At 36.8% G+C, this 20403-nt stretch overlaps 1 protein-coding gene across 1 annotated transcript in view; it reads right to left on the reverse strand.

The window, feature by feature from the left end:
• The window catches only part of LOC5571753 (protein KTI12 homolog), a 27710-nt gene extending 17921 nt beyond the window's left edge, over window positions 1-9789 (reverse strand). Inside the window, exon 1 of the mRNA XM_021849510.1 lies at window positions 9728-9789. The gene's annotated coding sequence lies outside the window, so the exon portion shown is untranslated. The remainder of the gene's footprint in view (window positions 1-9727) is intronic.
• Between the last annotated feature and the right edge of the window lie 10614 nt (window positions 9790-20403).

Here is a 20403-nt window from a genome sequence, read left to right on the forward strand (position 1 = left end):
TATAATTTCAGTTGGTATTTCTAATTGTTCCATTATAGATAATAATTTATTTATGTCAACATTATCGAACGCCTTACTAAGATCAAGAAAAGTGGCCGCAACGACCATACCCTCTTTCTTAGCTTCTTGTACTTTTGTGACTAGAGTATTTACACAGTTAATAGCTGACGTATGCTTCTTAAATCCATATGAGTTTGTTGGAATGATTTGTTTGTCTTCTATGAACTTATTTAATCTATTTTTAACTACATTATTTATAAGCTTAATCAATACATTTAGCATCGCTAGTGGTCTATATGATTGTGGATTATCTGAATCCTTTGAGGGTTTTAGGAGTGGTATAACTTTTATTGATTTCCATTCATTTGGTATATTGCATGATATTAACACTTCGTTGAGCAGTTCTGCAAATCTAATAACTAAGTTTAAGTTAAGATTTTTTAAAATAAAAAATGATAAGTTGTCTATACCTGGTGTTGAATGATCTTTTTTTGATTTTATTATTTTTAATATTTCTCTATAGTCTATTTTAATAATGTTTCCATTTTTTGGAGTATAATTGACTGTTTCAGTAATTGGAGGAAAATTTATATTCATGAACTGTTGTGAAATAACTTTATTATTTAAAAGGTGTATATTGTTTTTTGATGGCCTTTCACCACCAACCATTTTTATTGTGTTCCATAGTGTTTTGCTGTTCATATTTCCATCAATTGAGTCTATTAATTCTTTCCAAGTTTTCCTTTTTTCTCTTCGAATCTCTCTTTTTAGTATTGCTCTACTCTTTTTGAATTCAGTAAAATTTTTCTCTGTTTGGTTTTTATAAAATTGTTTGAGATTTTCGTTTTTTATGTCCAGTAATTCTTTACGATTCGTCCACCATTTTTTTGGGTTTTTGTTTTTCTGTTTATTTGTCTTGTATGTACATTCTTTGAATTTCTCTTGAACTATTTCATTGATGTCTTCTGGTACGTGGAATGCATGGGGTTGTAATTCGTTTAATTTTTCTATAGCCTGTTTCTTGTTAAAATATTCTGTTTTATAGTTATAATTATTAACTGTATTGTCTATTACAAATTCTATTACTCTGTGATTGCTAAAAAAATCCTCGTTGATAACATTCCAGTCTATTTTGCAAGCTAGATCCGGTGTTGCAAGCGTTAGGTCTATTGAAGATGGAATGGAGTTTGGGGGTTTAATTAATGTACTAGAGCCGTCATTTAATATTACCATTTCTCGACTATCTAATAAACGTTCTAGTAATTCGCCTCTCGGGCAATTTTCTTGTAATGGATTCCGAAGTTTGTTATGAGCATTAAAATCACCTGCTAATATCACCGAACCTTCAAAATTTTCTATTGTGTCAAATAATTTTATCAGTGGTTCTCTAATTTCACTATTGTTAACTGGAAGAGGTGGTATGTAAATGGATATAAATAATATTTTTGGTTGTGTATTCTGAGTGATAATTGCTATTGATTCTACTGGATGTAATTTTGGCAATGTAAAAGGTTTGAAAGCAATTTCATTTTTAATCAAAAAGCCAACTCCACCGTATCCGGTGGATCTGGCTTCGGTTAATAATTTGTAGCCGGGAAATTTATAACTTTCATCTGGCTTAAGCCAAATTTCGCTCAGTATGACTATGTCTGTACTATTTTGCGAGAGGAAGTTTTTGATTGTTTCTCTAGTATCTATAGGACGTATACTAGTAACATTATTTTGAATAATTTTAAGTTTTTGTAGCTTGTTATGCATGATTGACTATTTACTATTGTATCTTTCAGGTTTATGTACTTACTTCCGGATTTACTATTTTATTTAATTCTTCACTTATGTTTATCAGTAACAGGTCTTGTTCTATTGAGTCGGTTTTTTTGGAACTTTGGATTATGGTTTGTTGGATCGCTTTAATTTTGTTAAGGTTAAACTGTTTAATGAGGTCATCTTTAATCATTTGGGTTAGTTTTTCAATATCGGTTGTTTTGTACGGATTAGTTAGCAGGGTGTCTACTCGTTTAGTGAAATGAAATTCCCTGATATTTCCAGGTTTTTCCAGGTTTTATAAAAATAATTCCAGGTTCAATTTTATATATCTAAAACAAATTAATGACAAATTTTAAAGTGTGTTAGATTTAATAACTATTTATACACTTCTAAACATTATGCAAAGCATGCTGAAATGGAACAGTTCTATATCCAATATTACAATATGAAGATGATAACAATACCAAAGCCACTTTTGGGGCCCAGATAGCCGTAGCGGTAAACGCGCAGCTATTCAGCATGACCAAGCTGAGGGTCGTGAGTTCGAATCCCACCGGTCTAGGATCTTTTCGGTTTGGAAATTTTCTCGACTTCCCAGGGCATAGAGTATCTTCGTACCTGCCACACGATATACACATGCAAAAATGGTCATTGGCATAGTAAGCTCTCAGTGAATAACAGTGGAAGTGCTCATAAGAACACTAAGCTGAGAAGCAGGCTCTGTCCCAGTGGGGACGTAACGCCAGAAAGAAGAAGAAGACGTTTTATTCAAAGGAATCGTGTTTGCCAATGATGATGTCTTTTATTTCGTATGTAAGAGCTCTGTGAACTGAACAAGTGCATCGGTATGTTTCTTTTTTAAAGCATTTTTAGTACAGATTATGTACCACTTATTTCCATCGGTCGTTTGGATAACTAAGACAGTTTCATGGGCGCAAAATTAACTTTATTTGGATAGTTGGCAATATTTTACAATAAATATTAAGTTTGCCGATGTGTTAGCAAGTTATCATACAGTTATGACCTGCAAAAAATAAAACAAATTCTTTAAAACATCTCAAATTGAATCGATCGTGTTAATGATCATCTGATACATATTTAAGTAGATAACCTATTTAAATTAGCACAAACAATTCGTAAAACTTTTGGATCCCGGATCCATTTAACTGTATGAATAAATTATAAATGTTTACATTTCATTCAAAAAAGTTCTAAATTAATCATGATTGTTAAGAAATTTCGAATTTAAAGTTGTTCAAATTCCAGTTTACTTTTTAAAAATCTTTTTTTCTGAAATTAAATATTTTGAGTGAGTGAGTTTCTTGAAAGTATGAAATTTAGAAACCTCTTTCCAGGAAAAAAGAGATTAAAAAGTAAATAATGAAAAAGAGACCAAAAAGAGATCAAACAGTAATCAAAAAACGAAACCTAACAGGAACCAGGACAAAATAGTTTAATCAGACCAGACATTTATCTGAAAATATTTTTAAAACTTTTTTTTTTTTTCAAATAATTTTTCGCGACATTACGACGACATACCAGCACATCTGGTATATGCCAGTGAAGGACAAACATTAATTGATGTATTACGACGACATTACGAGAGGGATGGATTGATATCTATATTTAAAATATTCACTCTCCAAAAATTTTCCTAAGGAATTCTTCCAAAAATTTTGTTTTGGATATCTCAAAATAGAACCAGGATTTTTCCATTACATTATCACAAAAAATACCTCAAGACTTTCATCAGAAATTCCTTCACATATTATTTCAGATATTTTTTTGAAAAAGCCCTTAGACCTCGAGGATTTTATCCGGTGATTCTCCAATCAGTTTTTCTAGAACATCCTCCACAACTCCCGTTTAAAACATGTTGTAATATTCAACCGGAAACTTCTCTAGATGCCTCCAAGGATTTCTCAGGATTTTCTACAAAATTGTTCTTCAGAATTTTTATAAGATTTTGACTACAAATTTCTCTGAGGATACCTTCAGGAATTACTTCCGAGATTGCTCCTAGGATTTCTCCGGAAATTCTTCTATTAATTCTAAGAAATTTCTCAAGAAATTTTTCAAAACTTTTTTCTCAAGCATTCTTTCAAGAGTTTTCACCAAGGAAATTTGAATGTAATTTCCCAGAAAGCTGAGAAATTTTTGAGAAAATTCGTGACGTATTCCTACAGCAAATTTACGGGTATCTCTGTTACAGTTATTTATGTAATTTCTTAGGTCACCCTTGATCAAAGAGGATTTTCTTACTCTTGAAAAACTTTTAGAGGCTTTCCAATATTATTGCTACTATAATAAAAAAAGAAAAATCATAATAGCTCGCAAGATATTGCGCAGGATCTACTGGAACACAGGACGAAATTACTAGAAAATTGTGTAGGATTAATCATTCATACAATCGAAGGATTTCGTAGAAAAAAATTGCTGAGGTGTTAAATTGTGTGGAACCTTAAATGAACTTTTCAAAATTCCATGGAGATTTTTTAAGAAATTCATTGAAAACACGAATAATCCCTCAAGGAGCTTTTGGATCTTTTCTTTGGAATAACCGTAGATGAAATGACGTTGAAATTCTTGTCGAGTTTTCTTTGGAGAAATTCTGTGAGAAACTTCCCAAGTAACACCGAAAACATCTCTTCGAATACCAGATAGCAGATCTGATAAGATAGTTTGTATACATTCTGATTTCTGAGTTTGTGTACATTCTGATAAGATAGTTTGTAATACAAATGTGTCTTTCAAGTTATATAACGTACAAATAACGTCACAACAACCAAAACATTTGCCTGTATTATAAACTGATCATCTTGTGTCATATATATTTGGTTTTCACTTTTAAATAGCTCAATTACGACAAATTAAATATGTCTTTATATACATTTGATTTGTGAGTATTTTGTGCTGAAAAATAACCTAATTATAACAAATGATCATCACAGCTCATATTCTCATCTTTATTATGTTGAGAATATGTTTATAAATCGTCGATTGTATGCGATTATAAATAGTTGCCAGACCTATAAGATGTTATATAAGCCGCCATTTTTTGCGCTGTTTTAGCTTTATAAGTTTTAGATATAAAGTAAATACTACTGAAAAAATACAACGGAATATGTTGAAAATTTGAATTAATTACTCATATATAACTAGCTGTGTTACTTGGGTTTGGATATCTCTAAGATTAACGACTGTAGAATTCGGTTGGATAGTCCTAGAGGTGGTAACGTTGAAATATTCAAGGATTGCCTGAAGCAAATTATGGAGGAACTCCTGTAAGCATCCTATGAAAAAAATGCTGAAGGAATTTCTTGAAGAATTCCTGATAAAATCTCTGGAAAAACCACTAGGCTGTTCTCGAGAAATACGAAAAGAAATTTTGCATCTCAGTAATTGGAAAGCAAGATAACGAAAAAAGAAAGACTTTAGAGACTACTTTGGTTAAAATAGAGACTGCAGATACCTTTTATCAAAAATAGAGACTTTTTAGAGACTTGCATAAAAATGGTATTTAAAAAGAAACCTGCTACCAGCCCTAGATATGTTAATCCTTGACCGAATAAATTTAGATACCGTAATCCGGGGTATCTTTTATCAGCGGGGTAACATTGATCGGAATGACTCATCTCGTAAAAAGTTCGTATCATCATTTATTGATGGAACATTTCCAAATCACGAATGGTGCTTCTCTTTCTTATATTCATAAGCTAATATAAGTGAGGGTTTTTGCGAAAATTGCGTTTACATTATGCGTAAATTTGTAAACTTTTCGAAACAATGATTTCAATGGGTAAGGATGACATTACCAAAGATTCATGTCTCACATAAGTTCTGCAAACGATATTAGCAAGGAAAATGAGGTTCTTACTAAAAATGGCATCGCTAAAAACGATTCCGTTGTCAAAATTTTTAAAAGTATGCTCAATTAAGCAATATTAGCGAATTACTGTAAAGAATATAGAATTCCCTTAGAAAATTGCCTACCTTTAGGCGTATTCCATGGTTCGAAGTGTTTTGACGTTGGATAACGTCTTACGGCAACATACTGGGGTACAATTTCGAAAAACGAAAAATCGCTCGCGTCACGAAAAGTGGTTAGATTTTGACTGTTAATAACTTACTAACACCCGCATAAATTTTCAAGATTCTTGCACCAATCGATTGTAAATCTTTCTACGAATCTACTCAAATAATGAAAACTATTGATTTTCATGACTAAACTATTGAACAATTGGTAAATATCGAGGCATGTCTTATTTTTAATAGAAAAGCACATTTTTCTTGCTGTTATAAGGTTTTGACGTTTTGGAGTTTACTTGTGCCGTAATTAAGTGATAATTGATCATTTTTCATGGTTTTTCTTGTCTGTTTTCAATCATGTTGAAAATGCCAAACAACTGAATACAAGTACGACGGTCAGCCTCTTTGGCTCATGTGCCAAAATTTTATAACAAATGTGGTTTTAGTGCTAAAAATCATCCCTTAAATAGAAAATCGGGGAACCCATTTCGGGGTGAAATTGATCACTTGTCAATGCGATTATTGTTATTTTTTGAAACGACTCTACATAATGAATATGAGCTCCCTGAATTCGAATATGCTTGCAAAATGCTTAATAATGCAATATGTAAAGAAATAATGAATAGTTAATTTCAAGATTTGTGATAAAAACGCCTAGATGTAGGCAATTTCTTAAGGATAAACCTGATATATAACAGAAATTTAATTATTTCAACCGTATGAGCTAATTGGTACCAGTTTAGAAGATGGAATCGGGCTCGGGGATATATTTTAAGCATCCTTACAAACTTTACTTACTTTGAATAATTCCGTTGTCGTCGTCGCTACCTACATGCAAATGCATGCTAGAGCGATCATAGTATTAATTTGTCAAACTAAGAGCTAAAACTAATCAGCAACAGCTAACTAGAAAACTAATCAACCAAAATTATAATTGATAAATAAATAAATAAATTAATCAATTATTAATTATAGATAAAGTGTCTCTGGTTGTAACTCTTTTACATCGAATGACCCGTTTTGTTTGAAATTGTGTTGCAATTCAATTTAAGCGCGTTCTCCACGGATACGACGAGTCAGTTGGATGTCCTTCGGTATGATGCTGACACGCTTGGCGTGGATCGCGCACAGGTTGGTAATCTTAAACAAACCGATCAGATAGGCCATTCGCTTCCTGCAGGACCATGACGGCCGAGCTCTGGAATCGCAGATTTGCCCGGATACCACTACGAAGCAGAAAAGTTCTTCATGGTGCAGAACTTCTTCGAGTATCAAAAGGAACTTAAACATCGATTTGAGCAAAAAGGAGAACATGGAGCTCGCGGACTTCATGGAGAAGTACCTCAACCTCAAACTGGATTCGAAAACTACTAAAGCAACCAATCTTAGTGGATCATGCGTGGACCTAACGTTCGACCGAAATATTTGTTTGGGAAGCAAGAGCTTATTCTTCCATCGACCGAGTCTATCGGTGTTGAAGTGTTAACCGAACCAAACTTACACCAAAGATTTTCTGTGCTAACACACAATGTCCACAATAGGTCAGAATTGCAACAAATAATATGAAAATTGATTGGATTTTTATCAGTAGAAATCTTTCATAAGTTTGTGCCGGTCTTAAGCCAGGAAATAGATGAAGCTAACGTTATCCAACGTCAACTTGGCGGTTGTATCTCGGAAACAACCTCTTACTTTTTAATTTTAAAATAACTCAAAAAGTAAATGACTTGTAAGCGTTTGACCTTCATATTCGGCTTCGGGGGCCATGATTTAAGTAACAATATTTTCAATATTACCGAACGTTGTTTACATAGGTGATCAATGTTACCCCATATCAGCTAAATCAAAAAATCACTTAAAACATTTTTTTTAAACATGCTTAAATCTTTCAAAAAACAAAATGCAGTATATAGTCACGAGCTATGTGTGGCAGTACTTGTTTTAAAAATATAAAATTTGCAATATTTGCATTTTCAAACGAAATCTTTAAGAAATATTCAAAAAATGATCAATGTTCCCCCGGATTACGGTACATTAAAAACATCAATCATGTTTTGATAAGCTGATAAAAATTCTTACTCGAATAGATTCTCACTCATCCAGCTCATAAAGTGCTTGGAGAGCGGCGCAGCCGAATTTTTTTTCGAATGAAGATAGTTTTCTTAACGATAGCTCTGGGTTATAACGCAAAAATCCTTTATCGTGAACATATTCTATCATGAATTACTGCCTCAAAATAATTTCCCTGATTGTGATCGAAATTCCCTGAGAATTCCAGGTTTTTTCCAGGTTGAATAAAATTCCCTGATAATTCCAGGTTTTCCAGGTTTTTCCAGGTAGTAGACACCCTGGTTAGGAATTCGTGTTTCGAGTTTTGTGTGTTGAACCAATTTTGAGGTGTCGGAAAATTTGGTTTAGTGTTTACAATGTTTCGGGTATTTTTGATTTGTGACTTATTCATTTGTTGATTTCCAATTTCCAGTGGTGGGTAATCTCTGATGGAGTCGAGTCTTCCTTGTACGTTATTTTTAGGTCGTTTAGGGTATTTGTCAGATGCCTCGAAAAAGGATGTTTTATTTATGGCCATGTCTTGTCTAATTAGGTCTTGTCTAGCTCTTTCCGGACATTCCTTACTCGATGCTTTATGATTTCCTGTACAATTCACACATTTCGATTCCGTTGTTTCGCATTTATCTTCTTGATGTTCTTGTCCGCAGTTACAGCACCTTATTTCTTTCGCTTTGCAAAACTTTTCTCGGTGACCGTAACGCCAACATTTCATGCATAACTTCAGAGGAAAAATGTAAGGTTCAACATACCTATTCGACCCATAGATTTCCACAGTTTCAGGTAGATTTTCTCCTTTCACAAACATTTTTATCGAATACGTTGGTACAAACTTTCCTTCTCCTACCCGTTTCTTTATTCTTTCCACTTTCGATACCTTAATGTTGTTTCCACATACCATATTCTCCATAATTTCGTTTTCTGTGATAGATGGTGGAATGTCCCTTACTACACCTATGCTCTCTTTGAACCTCATTGGGACAAAGATTGAGTAGCCAAAACTTTCTTTGAGTAGGGTTGAATTTAGTAACTGTTCTGCATCTCTGGGTTTCTCAAAACTAATTTGGAATTTTCCCCTACCAACTCCTTTCATTGCACTGTATTTTGTTACTCCAATATTTTTGAGCATTTTTGCTACCTCCATGGGATGTGGGTATTTCACGTTATTGGTTTTGTCTTCGTCTTTCATTTCCTTTTCAATAATGAATGTCTTGTAGTGTTGGTTTTTTATCCATCCGTCATCGTAAATTCCGTCGGTTTTGTCTTTGTTCTGTCTTGTCGTGTATTTTTCTGACTTGTGTACTGTACCTGTCTGTTTTTGTGTGCGTGTGGTCTGATTTTCGTTGCTTTCAGTAAAATCGCCATTTTGTTTTTCTTGGATTTCTGATTCGTTCGTAGTTGTATGTCCGTTAGCGTTGTCAGTCAATACTCGTGTGGCCTGATATTTGTCCAATTTCCTTGTGTAGTTGCCTTGTTTTTTATTTCTCTTTGTCTCTCTGTCATAGTCACTGTCGTCGTCTGTGTCTTTGTGTCTTGCTTTTGACTTCCGTAGCCCAATCATCATCCTCCATCTTGTCTCCAACTCCCGTCCCCATCATGTTTCCACATCAGAATTCCCTCCCTCCCTTATATATCAATATCCCCAAAAAGCACTTTTATAGTCTTACACCTAATTGAATTAACGTAATGGAGAATACTTACAGTAATCAATAATGTAATCTTATCACTAATATGTACAACTTTTTACTTGAGGTTAGTCAGGCACTTTTTCCTTTTCTCACTTTTCGCTCGCGAACGTGCTTCACAATCCTTGTCAGAGACCGTCTGAACCGATCGAGTGGTTTGGAGAGAATGGTAAAAATACTTATGCGAAATACGCGATGTATTTCTGCAGCGCTGCTTTGTTTATATTTTGATCAGCGAGAGCAGTGGCCGGCTGTCAAAATCTGACATAACAAATTACAGCCGCTCGACATCATAAACAGGGTGGCCCATTGGTCCAATATTCAACACCACCATGGAGATTCAAAACAAATCAAATTTATTTATTGTGCTTTGCTTTGATAAATGGATTATTGAGAAAGTTGTGTACACGCAAAAAAAATGTGCGGTAAAAACTACCATTTTAGGGGGTTAACTTAAGCGCTCGCACCGGCATTTTTCAGCAGACCAGAAATGCGCTCGATTTTACCATGTCTGTTGTCGAAATCAGATTGTTGTAAATTATTTCTGTCAAATGTACCAGTAATGTGGTGGGATGTACCGTAAACATAGTAAATTGGTCTGAAATTCCATGATAGTTTCAAGAATGGGCGTAGTCAGCTAAAATAGTATTTTTTACCACAGAATTTTTCCCCCACTTCGAAGGTCACCAAGCAGTGGTTCCAAATATGTTTCTAAGCAAATGTTTCCATACCCAAAGTTCTTCAAATGTACATTTACGCGACAAATTACACTGGTTTTCCTATCCAAATGCAGATTTGCACTTGACTGCATCATTGCCACAATTAATTATAATCGAACAAGCCTATTTCAAATGGCTGACATACTTTTACTAGTAATCCTTTATAAGAGAGATTCGCGGAAGCTAACATTTCTGTCAAAGTGTGAGCCAATCGAGCAGCGAGAGCTGTCAAAGTATGAGCCAAACGAACATGCGTTATGTTTGTTTTGAACTTTTCTTGAAGAGTAATGTAATCCGCTTAAAATTATTTCGATAAAAGTAATTTTGCATGAAACAAAAAATAAAATATTTTTCTTTTTAAAATTTTTGTCAATGCGATTTTGAGTTATTGATTTTTTGGCTGTTTATTAGTTTGGATATGTAGCTCAAAGATCTATAACGAAACAAAATATACTTTTTAGCAATGAGGAAGTCATGTCCGTGTTACAATATTATTCTCGTTGCCGAGCAAAATCAGCACTACTGGTCAGTTGCCAAATCATTCCATTTTACATCCGCTTATCTCTTTATAAAGGATCACTAACTTTTACAAATGTTTAATAAGCAAGTTTTCGTGAAACAAATAAAACAAACAAACTACACTGAAATCAAACCTCCATTATATTTTATGTGCAGAAACCAGATAGATGCTGATTTTTTGCTTCAAATTTGATTTTATGTGTCGCATATAAATCTTACTAGACAACAATAAAATAAAATGTCAATGCACATATTCTTCACTTGTATTCTAATACTAATAACCTAGTAGGGTGCAAATTGAATTCAAGAAAACAAACTCGTAGAGTCACGGGAAGAAAACATGTCGTCTTGTGCATCGTCTTGCTAGAATGATTTGCGGTTTTGGAGTTAATTTATTCTTCGCTAAAAAAAAGTTTACATTTTCAAATGTTGTATTTGATATGACTTGTGACCGAGAGGTATTTTAGAGTTTTCAGTTATAACGAGATGTAATGAAACACGTCTAGTTTCAGTGGTAGTCACAAAACTTCTGCTTTCTGTATTTCTCCTGTTCCTTACATAGCTTTGTTTCTCCCTAGTTCCCTTTTTCATTTCTTCTCACTCTCTTTCTAACTCTGAGCGAGTTCTCAAGCGTTCGCACTACTACAACTCCTCCATCCTATAGTTCGAAAATAGTTCATTTTATTTCAAACAGATTATCTTTAAATTCACTACTTATTAAAAATCTTCGAATGCACTTTATGCTTAGTAATCAAAAATCTAAATATACAAATATATACAATTAGAAAATACTAGTTAATTCGAATCTACTAATAGTAGAGAAAATCACTCCTCCTACGCTTCTTGCTTCTTCTCTTTGATCTTCTTATCGAAACCACTGGGAGTGGATCTGATTCCTGATTAACTTCAGGATCATCGTTTGAAAATATGAATGAATCGGCCGGATAGCCGTAGAATTCAAAATCTGGATTTGAAACATTTCCGAAATCTTTCTCTTCTTCTTCTTCTCTTCTTCGTTTTCTTGCAGTAGGAACTTCACTATTGCTTCGTACAGGAGACGATGACAAAACATGTACAGATGACGAAATTGGTGCTTGACTTGCTAAAGATGACGAAATTGGTGCTGCTTCCTGATTTGGCGACAAAATGGGTGCTGAATCGTTAACTGGGGCATTCGCACTCTCAATTGGGAAAACTAAGATTCCCCTGCGAATAGTGCCTGTCGATAGCTTAAGCTGACGCTTATGCGCCAACACTATCCTTCCCCCAAGAGAAATCTGGAAAGTAGCATCAGAAACTTGTCTTAAAAATGTGGCTGGTAACCAACGTCTGATGTCTGTGGTGTTTATGTTTTTGTAGTAAATCAGATCTCCATTTTTGAGTGTAGAAAGGCATCAGGCTTTTTATTACCTTTTACTGTGTGTAAATTAGGTTCGTCATGCGAGTTAGTCAAATGGTTTTTAAAATTATTCTTGGGATTAATTAAGTCCAACATAGTCTTTGGTTTATAAGAGAGTAATCTTTCTGAAGGGAATTGGCCTTTGTTGTCTAGGCAAATGTTGCGGTAGTTTGACAAAAAATATGCAATTTGTTCTTCAACGTCCAAACTCCTCATTTCCGGGTCAAGGAAAAACTTCTTCAAAACATCTTTGACTAACCGTACAGTTCTCTCTGCTTGCCCGTTGCTTTCAGGATGATATGGTGGACTTTTCATCACCAAAATCCCCTGGTTTTCCAAAAATGTCACAAATTTGTCAGAGTTGAACGGTGGTCCTCCGTCCGTGACAACAACGTCTGGCAAACCGTATCTGGCAAAAATTCCCAAAAGAACCTTCAAAACCTTATTGCAATCTGTTCCGTTCCGCATGTACTCCAACTCGATCCACTTGGTAAAGCTGTCAACGACAACCAGGAAAACTTTTCTGTCAAAGTGGAACAAATCAGCATGAATCCTGCTGAAGGGTTTCGACGTTGGAATCCATCGGGAGTAGGCAGGTTTCTTGGTGGTCGCAGTCATCTGATGGCATATCACGCAGCTCTTCACGTAGTCCTCCACGTCCTTGTTCAGTCCGAACCAGTAGACTGTCCTCCGCGCGAGTTGCTTGATTTTGCTTATCCCTGAGTGATTCATATGAAGCATTTTAAGTACTTTGTTCTTCATACTCTCAGGAATCACTACTCGATCCTGGAACAAAACGCAACCTTCGATTTGCTCAAGCTCCTGGTAGTGGGAGTACACGTCGACAAAACGCTTTTCCAACCTTTGTGGCCAACCTTCTTTCAGGTATTTTAAAATCGTAAGTAAAAAGTCGTCATTTAAAGTTTCTTTAGCCACCTCTTTGTAATCGATTGGAAATTCGTTGGAAAAATTCAAATTCTTGACATATTCCCGTGCCAACTCTCTGGGAACTTCTTCAGTCAAAGGAAAACGACTGCAAAAATCGGCATTACCCATCCTTGAAGAAGGTCGATAAACAATATCGTAATCGTAAATAGAAAGCTCCATAACGTATCTCTGTAAACGCGTCACCGAAATAGAATTCTTACCCTCTTTACCAAAAATACCGATTAGAGGCTTGTGATCGGTAAAAATTGTAAAATATTTTCCGTAAAGAAATTTATGAAACTTCTTCACAGTGCTCACAACTGCTAGTGCCTCGAGATGCAAAATTGGGTAGTTTTTCTGGGCGTTATTCAAAGAAAATGAGGTGAAGCTTATTGGTTTTTCTTCGTCGTCAACCAAATGAGCGATTACACCTCCTAAACCATAGCTACAGGCATCTGTTACTACAACTATAGGCTTATACGGGTCAAAATATTCCAAAAGGTTTGGGTTTAAAAGAAATCCTTTACAATCGTTAAAAGCTTTCTCACAGTTGTCAGTCCAACAATACGTCACGTTTTTCTTTAAAAGATTGTAAAGGCAGCTGATGCGAGTGGACAAATTAGGAATGAACTTTGAGTAATAAGTTACAAGTCCTAAAAATGCCTTCAATTCCGACACGTTCCGTGGAGCTTTCGCTTCGCGGATTGTTCTCACTTTGTCGGGGCAGGGAAGCAATCCCTTGTCTGTCAAAACATGCCCCAGGTAAGGCAACTGCGTAACAAAAAATTTGCATTTTTTTAAATTTACTTTTATGTTGGCTTTGGCAAGTCTTTCCAAAACCAAAAAAAGTTTCTTCCTGCAGTCATTAAAGTCCTTACCCGCTATCAGCACATCGTCCAAATAAACTGAAACGTTCTCCAAACCACAAAGAACTTGGTCCATGACCTTCTGAAATATAGCTGCGCTAGATGAGGCTCCTTGAGGGAGTCTATGGTAGGTATAGAGGCCCTTTATGGTATTGATTACCATGAACCTCTTGGAACGGTCGGTCAAAAGCAGCTGGGTATAAGCACCCTCTAGGTCCAAGGAACAAAAAACCGTTGAACCCGAAAGTGTAGCGAAAAGATCCTGTGCTACAGGTAAAGGATACGTATTTGGAAGCAAAACTTTATTGATGGAGACTTTGCAGTCTATCACCAAACGAATACTTTGATCCTTCTTCACGATGGCAATAACCGGTGAAGCCCATTCGCTGGCTTCAACGGGTGTGATGACTCCTTGTTTCTCCAAGTCTGCCAAATAGTCAATTACTTGTTGTCTCAAACGTAATGGAACTTCGTAGGCCTTTTTAAAAATGGGTGTGTCTTCCTTCAAGATTAAATCTCCCTTATAACCAACTATTGGACTAGAAAAATCTTTGGTAAAAATTGTCGGAAACTTACTTTTAACTTCCTCAACAGCTTTTTGTTCGCCAGTCAGGTCAATGTTCCCCACAGTCAAAGGGGGGTTGGTAAACGTATTTCTCCAACCGGTGTAAAACTCGTCCAACCATGTGCGGCCAACCAGCGAAATAAAATCGTTTTTGCAACGTAAAACAACCATGCTGAGCTGTTTTCGATTCCCAGCGAGCTGTACCTCCACCAAAATTTTTCCAACAACTTTGAGTTTGTTGCCGTCAATCACAACAAGTTTTTTGTTGCAATGCTGCAGTTCACAGCTTGCAAAATTTCGAAGGTACAACTCCTCTGAAATCACACTCTCCGCTGAACCGCAGTCGATCTCCATGGTCAAACGTTTCCGGTTTACTAAAGCCTCAACATAGCAAGGATCACTGATCTTGTTGACGGACGAAATCATAAGACATGGCATGCCGTCAGAATCATCTGAATTGTAATCTAAGTCTACCTTCAACCTTTTGAAAAGTCCTGAATCTTTGGATGCTTTGGAGCTAGAAGATGGCTTTGGAGTATCTACAAACTTTACACTGGCTTGACTTTTACGCGGGCTTTTGCCATGTAAACGGTAGCAAAACTTTCTAGTGTGTCCAGCTTTCTTGCAAAAAGAACAAACGTAAGTTGGTTTATCACCCGAACCTCTTTTGCCTTGGTATTTGTTGTTACTCCTACTTCTGGACGAAAATGATCGGTTCCTGTCAAAACTACGACTCCTGCTTCGGAATCTGTTCCTAGAACGCGAAACTTCCGGTCGGGGATCTTGCTACTACGCTTACACGCCTGTCATCATCATGCTTCAGTTTTTGTGTTCTATTTGCTGAAATCTCGGAGTTCAAAATCAGCCTTTCCACTTTTGCAGCAGACAAATCTTCCTCATCACACAATCGCTTTTGTAACTGAGGGTCATTTACTCCTATTACAAGCATGTCGCGAATAGCCCTGTCTTTAAAATCTCACATCGTTCCGCTAAATTCTTAACGGTTATTACAAAATCTTCCAAAGATTCATTCCGGCCCTGCCTCTTCGTCCAAAATGTATAGCTGTGCACAACAGCTGAGTCATTTTTATCATAGCGTTTCTTCAATTCATCAGTTAGTTGTTTGTAAGTTAACTCATTAAAATCTTTTCCAGGAAAAAGCCTTTTTAGTTCGGTAAAAACTTCTTTACCGCAAACCGCTAGGAAAGATGTTTTGTATCTATCCTCTGGAAAATCATTGTGCTTAAAAATCCATTCCAGCTGTTCCTGATACTGGCTGAATGGCATAGAAAATGGCACGTAAGGATCCGCAATCGATGTTAAAGTCATCCTTTCCAAAGGAATGCACAAGAAAACAACACAAAAACAAAATTAAAATGGGACTAAACCGATAGTCAATTCAAAATAAAATAAAAAAATCTCGCAGGAAAAAAAATATCCCAAAAAGGTAAACAAAACCACGTACCTGATGACAAAAAAAAAAACGATCCGTGAACAGCCCTGTAGGCCAAAAGTCGCACTCCAAACAAAATCCAATTGGAATCCTTCCCAAAAGCAGCAGCAGCAGTCAAAAGCACACAAAACCTTCAGATGCGCTTGTGCATCCACAATCCAACGGCGAGTTCAACGGCAACAGCAGCAACAAAACGATGATGGCGAATCCAGCTGTAGCACAATCACCACAATCACAATGGCAAATTCTTTTTCTCCTCCGACGAATGGCTCCAGCAGCAGCAGCACAATACACACAATCCCGGTCGTCTGACCACAAAAATCAAACGGCGTCAACTCTGGCGACGGCGATTCGATGGTTTTCGGAGGAAACACCCGAGTTCGATGACCTCCGATGCACTTTCGATGCACTTTTTGTTGACACTTTCGCTTTCACCAACCTGCCGACTGGCTCCGTCGTTCGTCGTTCGGGTTGTCGGTATAGAGGTCCCCAAGCAAACTGCCACGAATACCAACGCACAATCAATCTTACACAAGTCGATTTCCTCAGAATGAAAACGTATCGATGTTTGTTTGACGTCATTGAGCTTTCGGTCAACGGCAGTCCAACAAGGAAGTGGTTGTTTTGCAGCAATTCTGTTTATATTTGGATTCTCACAGCAAACAAAAGCAATGTTGTGACAGTTCTTACAGCAAACAAAGAAAATTTTGTCAACATTGCACTACTACGCAGGCAACTGGATTAGTCTATTGGTGTGTTCGGTCCACTCTGCTTCTTCGGACTTGTCAAAAATCAGCTTGAAATTCCCCTTTGCGTTCCCGGTCGCTGGGATCTTCTGGGGATCTGGTACACACACACTGAGAAACTTGTTGCTGGTGGTTGTAGTCGTCGATAAAAATTTGCTGCAAATGTGTGAACGAAAAATGGTGTGTGTAGAAAAACTATCGTCGACAAAAAATATCCACGTTTTCACAAAATGGCTTTTCTTCAAATGGCTTTTATTTTACACGCAGTTTCAATAAAATGTTGTCGCTTCACTGTTTCCCCGCCAATAAAAAAGAACAAAGCAAGGTTTTGTTCTGGCTCAAAGGATTTTCACACACAAAAGGACACTCAGAACAATGGCAACCAAGCAAAAATTATGGCGAAAAATTCACAAGGAGGAAAAAAATTACTTACGCCGCTCTTTGGATAAAATTCGTGGCAATTCTTTCCGAATCCACTAAAATTGTACTAAATTCACACGCGAAAAAAAAATTAACTTTCTAAAAAAAATTCTATCCTCGTACGTCACTGATATGACTTGTGACCGAGAGGTATTTTAGAGTTTTCAGTTATAACGAGATGTAATGAAACACGTCTAGTTTCAGTGGTAGTCACAAAACTTCTGCTTTCTGTATTTCTCCTGTTCCTTACATAGCTTTGTTTCTCCCTAGTTCCCTTTTTCATTTCTTCTCACTCTCTTTCTAACTCTGAGCGAGTTCTCAAGCGTTCGCACTACTACAGTATTCAAACGATTCAAACGATTGACGCGACGGATTGTGGACCTTCGTTGAACTTTGTCTGTGGTTAGACTGTAAGGTATGTTTCTTTAAGAGAAAATGAAAAAAAAAACTCATTGGCGAATCAGTCATTTCTTTCATTCTAGAAATTCTGAATCTGACTGCACCAGATCCAAATTCTGTGACGGTGGACTACAGTGAAATCAGTGCCACGCTTCAAGGAAGTTTGAGCCGATTCCGAATAAATGCTAGCGCAAATTCTAGCATTCTGTAGCGCTACCCGTACTCCATCAAAAATTATTCATTCAAAATCATTCACATGAGCATGAGCATGATGCTTTTCCCTTTGAAATCCACCTAAATGTTTTCCTTGAAGTGTAAATAAACATGCGATTGAGTTCAATAAACGTTATAAAGTGTCTATTTAGCTTTTATATTATTTTTTTTATTTGGAGAAATAAAGGAAAAACAAACATTTTGTCACAAGCTAAATATATTGGCGTGAGTTATTGAAATTACATGCAAACGCATTTAATTTATAAAAGTGGTGCAATTGGCTTGTTTAGGGGTATCCTGTTTTTTACATATTCTGATTCTACGTTAAAAACTGAGCCAGAATCCAAAGTTTCATAATTTTCCGTGCCCTGGAACTATTTTTAAAACACGTTTGAATTTCGTATGGAAATCGCGTTTGAATCACCCCTCGGCAAATTTTACTCCGGGACGAGCTGTCATTATGTAAATGGAAATGTCATTGAGTCGACGGAATTAAATCCATTTTAATAATTTACTATATCAAAATTAAGATAATAAAGCGCAATAAAATCGTGTTACACTTAGAAAACTGTGCTCTTTCGATCAAGCTACAAAAATCTGCGAATTTTTCATCACTAAACAACCCAATTAAGAACTAAGGGTTACATAACATTTACTTTTATGTGCAGAATTAATACAGTTCAAATGCGAAGCTTGATTGCAAAAATATATGTGCGCTGCACATATAATCTAGCTGCAGATTCAGCTCAGTGTAGCAACCCTGCTGAGAACACATGCTTTTGAAAAAATGTTAACAATTTTCGTTGGCGTGAAACCGATTCACTGCCTTTTCTTGCCCGCCACTTCTGAAGTGCGGGGTCCAATAAAGTGGGAACTGCGCAATAATATACAGTCGTTCGTTGCACTATCTTTACATGCAGTGAACTGGACTATCGAAATTCATACATTTTGCCTTATGGAAGATGGAACGATTATCGCAATACGAACGCCAAGCATGGGAAACATTCACTCGGATATTACGTTTCTCTCGCTCACTTCCACAAGCGGTCAAGAGCGAGATTGCCGTTTCTCCAACCAAGCTGAGTGTTTCAATTTCCAATGCGCTTTCTTCTTGTTCGCCGAGCGACAAGTTACGGTGCGGCCATAATAACGCGTCCGCGAATGCGATGCGATCAAAGGATTTCCTGTTGTTGATATTCTGCTTTGCGGGCTCGCACACGCGCACGCATCGCAAGACGCGTTTACTATGGACCAGTGCACGAGTTCACTATTTGACGTTTGAGCGGTGTCGTGTTATTTATGTGGCCATGGTGACGAGTGAATATGGCACCACTCAAACGTCAAATTAGTGAACTCGTGCACTGGTTCATGGCAGCACCCTTAGACAAAAACGGCAACAGAATGATTCACGACCGATTGCTTGTGGCGAAGGCATCCGATTGCTGTTATATGTGAAGTCAATGAAATCCATATGGCTACCACACTCAAGTCATGTGGTTTTCCTCATTGCGCAAATCTATAAGTAAAACACATGATCTTGGCGTGTAGATTTTTCTCAGTGTACATTCCGATTCCGCACGAGTGGCATTCGTGTTTGAGAGCTGAAGAGCGTTCACTGACTGAGAATACACAAGGCGAAATGATTCAGTGAACGCAAAATCTGTACATTCAGCAGAAAGCATTCAGTGATAGAATGGCGATAGCGTTCTTTCGTGTCTCCCATTTAAGAGCGGATAGGTGCTCTCTCCGCTTCGTATATCTTTTCATTTTCGGTTTATCTCAATCGTTTGCGATTCGTCGGGATTGCGCTCACCCTAGTATTATGTATCCGGTAGAAATCAAGACCAACATTTATTTATTATTATTGTTTTCTCGGGCCCCGTGCGTCGCAGCTAATATGTGAATAGTGCGCTGTGTTCATAAACATCGTAAGAATGCAGCGCCACACATGCCATTATGACAGTTATGTCGGGAACGAGTCACACGTCGCGTGTCCCACACGCGCGTTCCGATTTGGTGGGCGCGCGACAATAGCGTTCGTCAGTCACTGAACATTCGGTGGCAGCAGATACTTAGCAGATATTTTATCGGTAGCGTTCGGGTGAGTGAGTGAATTTTCCCATGCTTGTCGAACGCTTTATGTATCGTTTTAGCATCACAAGGCGTCGATTGGCACGGGGTGTACGCACGAGCCTATCTATCGCAAGGTCCTTGGTTCGATTCCAGGTTGCCGCGAAAACTATTTTTGTTTTCAAATTTCGGTTTCATAAGGCAAATTTATGAATTTCAACCCGATTTCTTGTGGCGAATTTCCATAAGGGGTTCCTATGTTTATCGATAGTCCATTTGCCTGAGTGTAGGGTTCATTCATTAATTTCATTACGCCGAAAATGGCCAATTTTGACACCCACCCACCCCCTCGTAACACTTTTTGTATGGATATTCTACAAAATGTGTATGGGCCGTAACATCCCAAGTAACCACAAGCATTATACCATTGCATTAATTTGGACGAAAGTCAACATTTTTTGCATTAATAATGTTATCATGCATTTATTCAATAACTGTCAAGCAATGATGCATTTGATTAACATTGTAAATGTTTTGTAGCATTATTTTAATATAGCAT

Source organism: Aedes aegypti, chromosome 3, assembly GCF_002204515.2.
Source record: "Aedes aegypti strain LVP_AGWG chromosome 3, AaegL5.0 Primary Assembly, whole genome shotgun sequence".
Taxonomy (NCBI): Eukaryota; Metazoa; Arthropoda; class Insecta; order Diptera; family Culicidae; genus Aedes; species Aedes aegypti.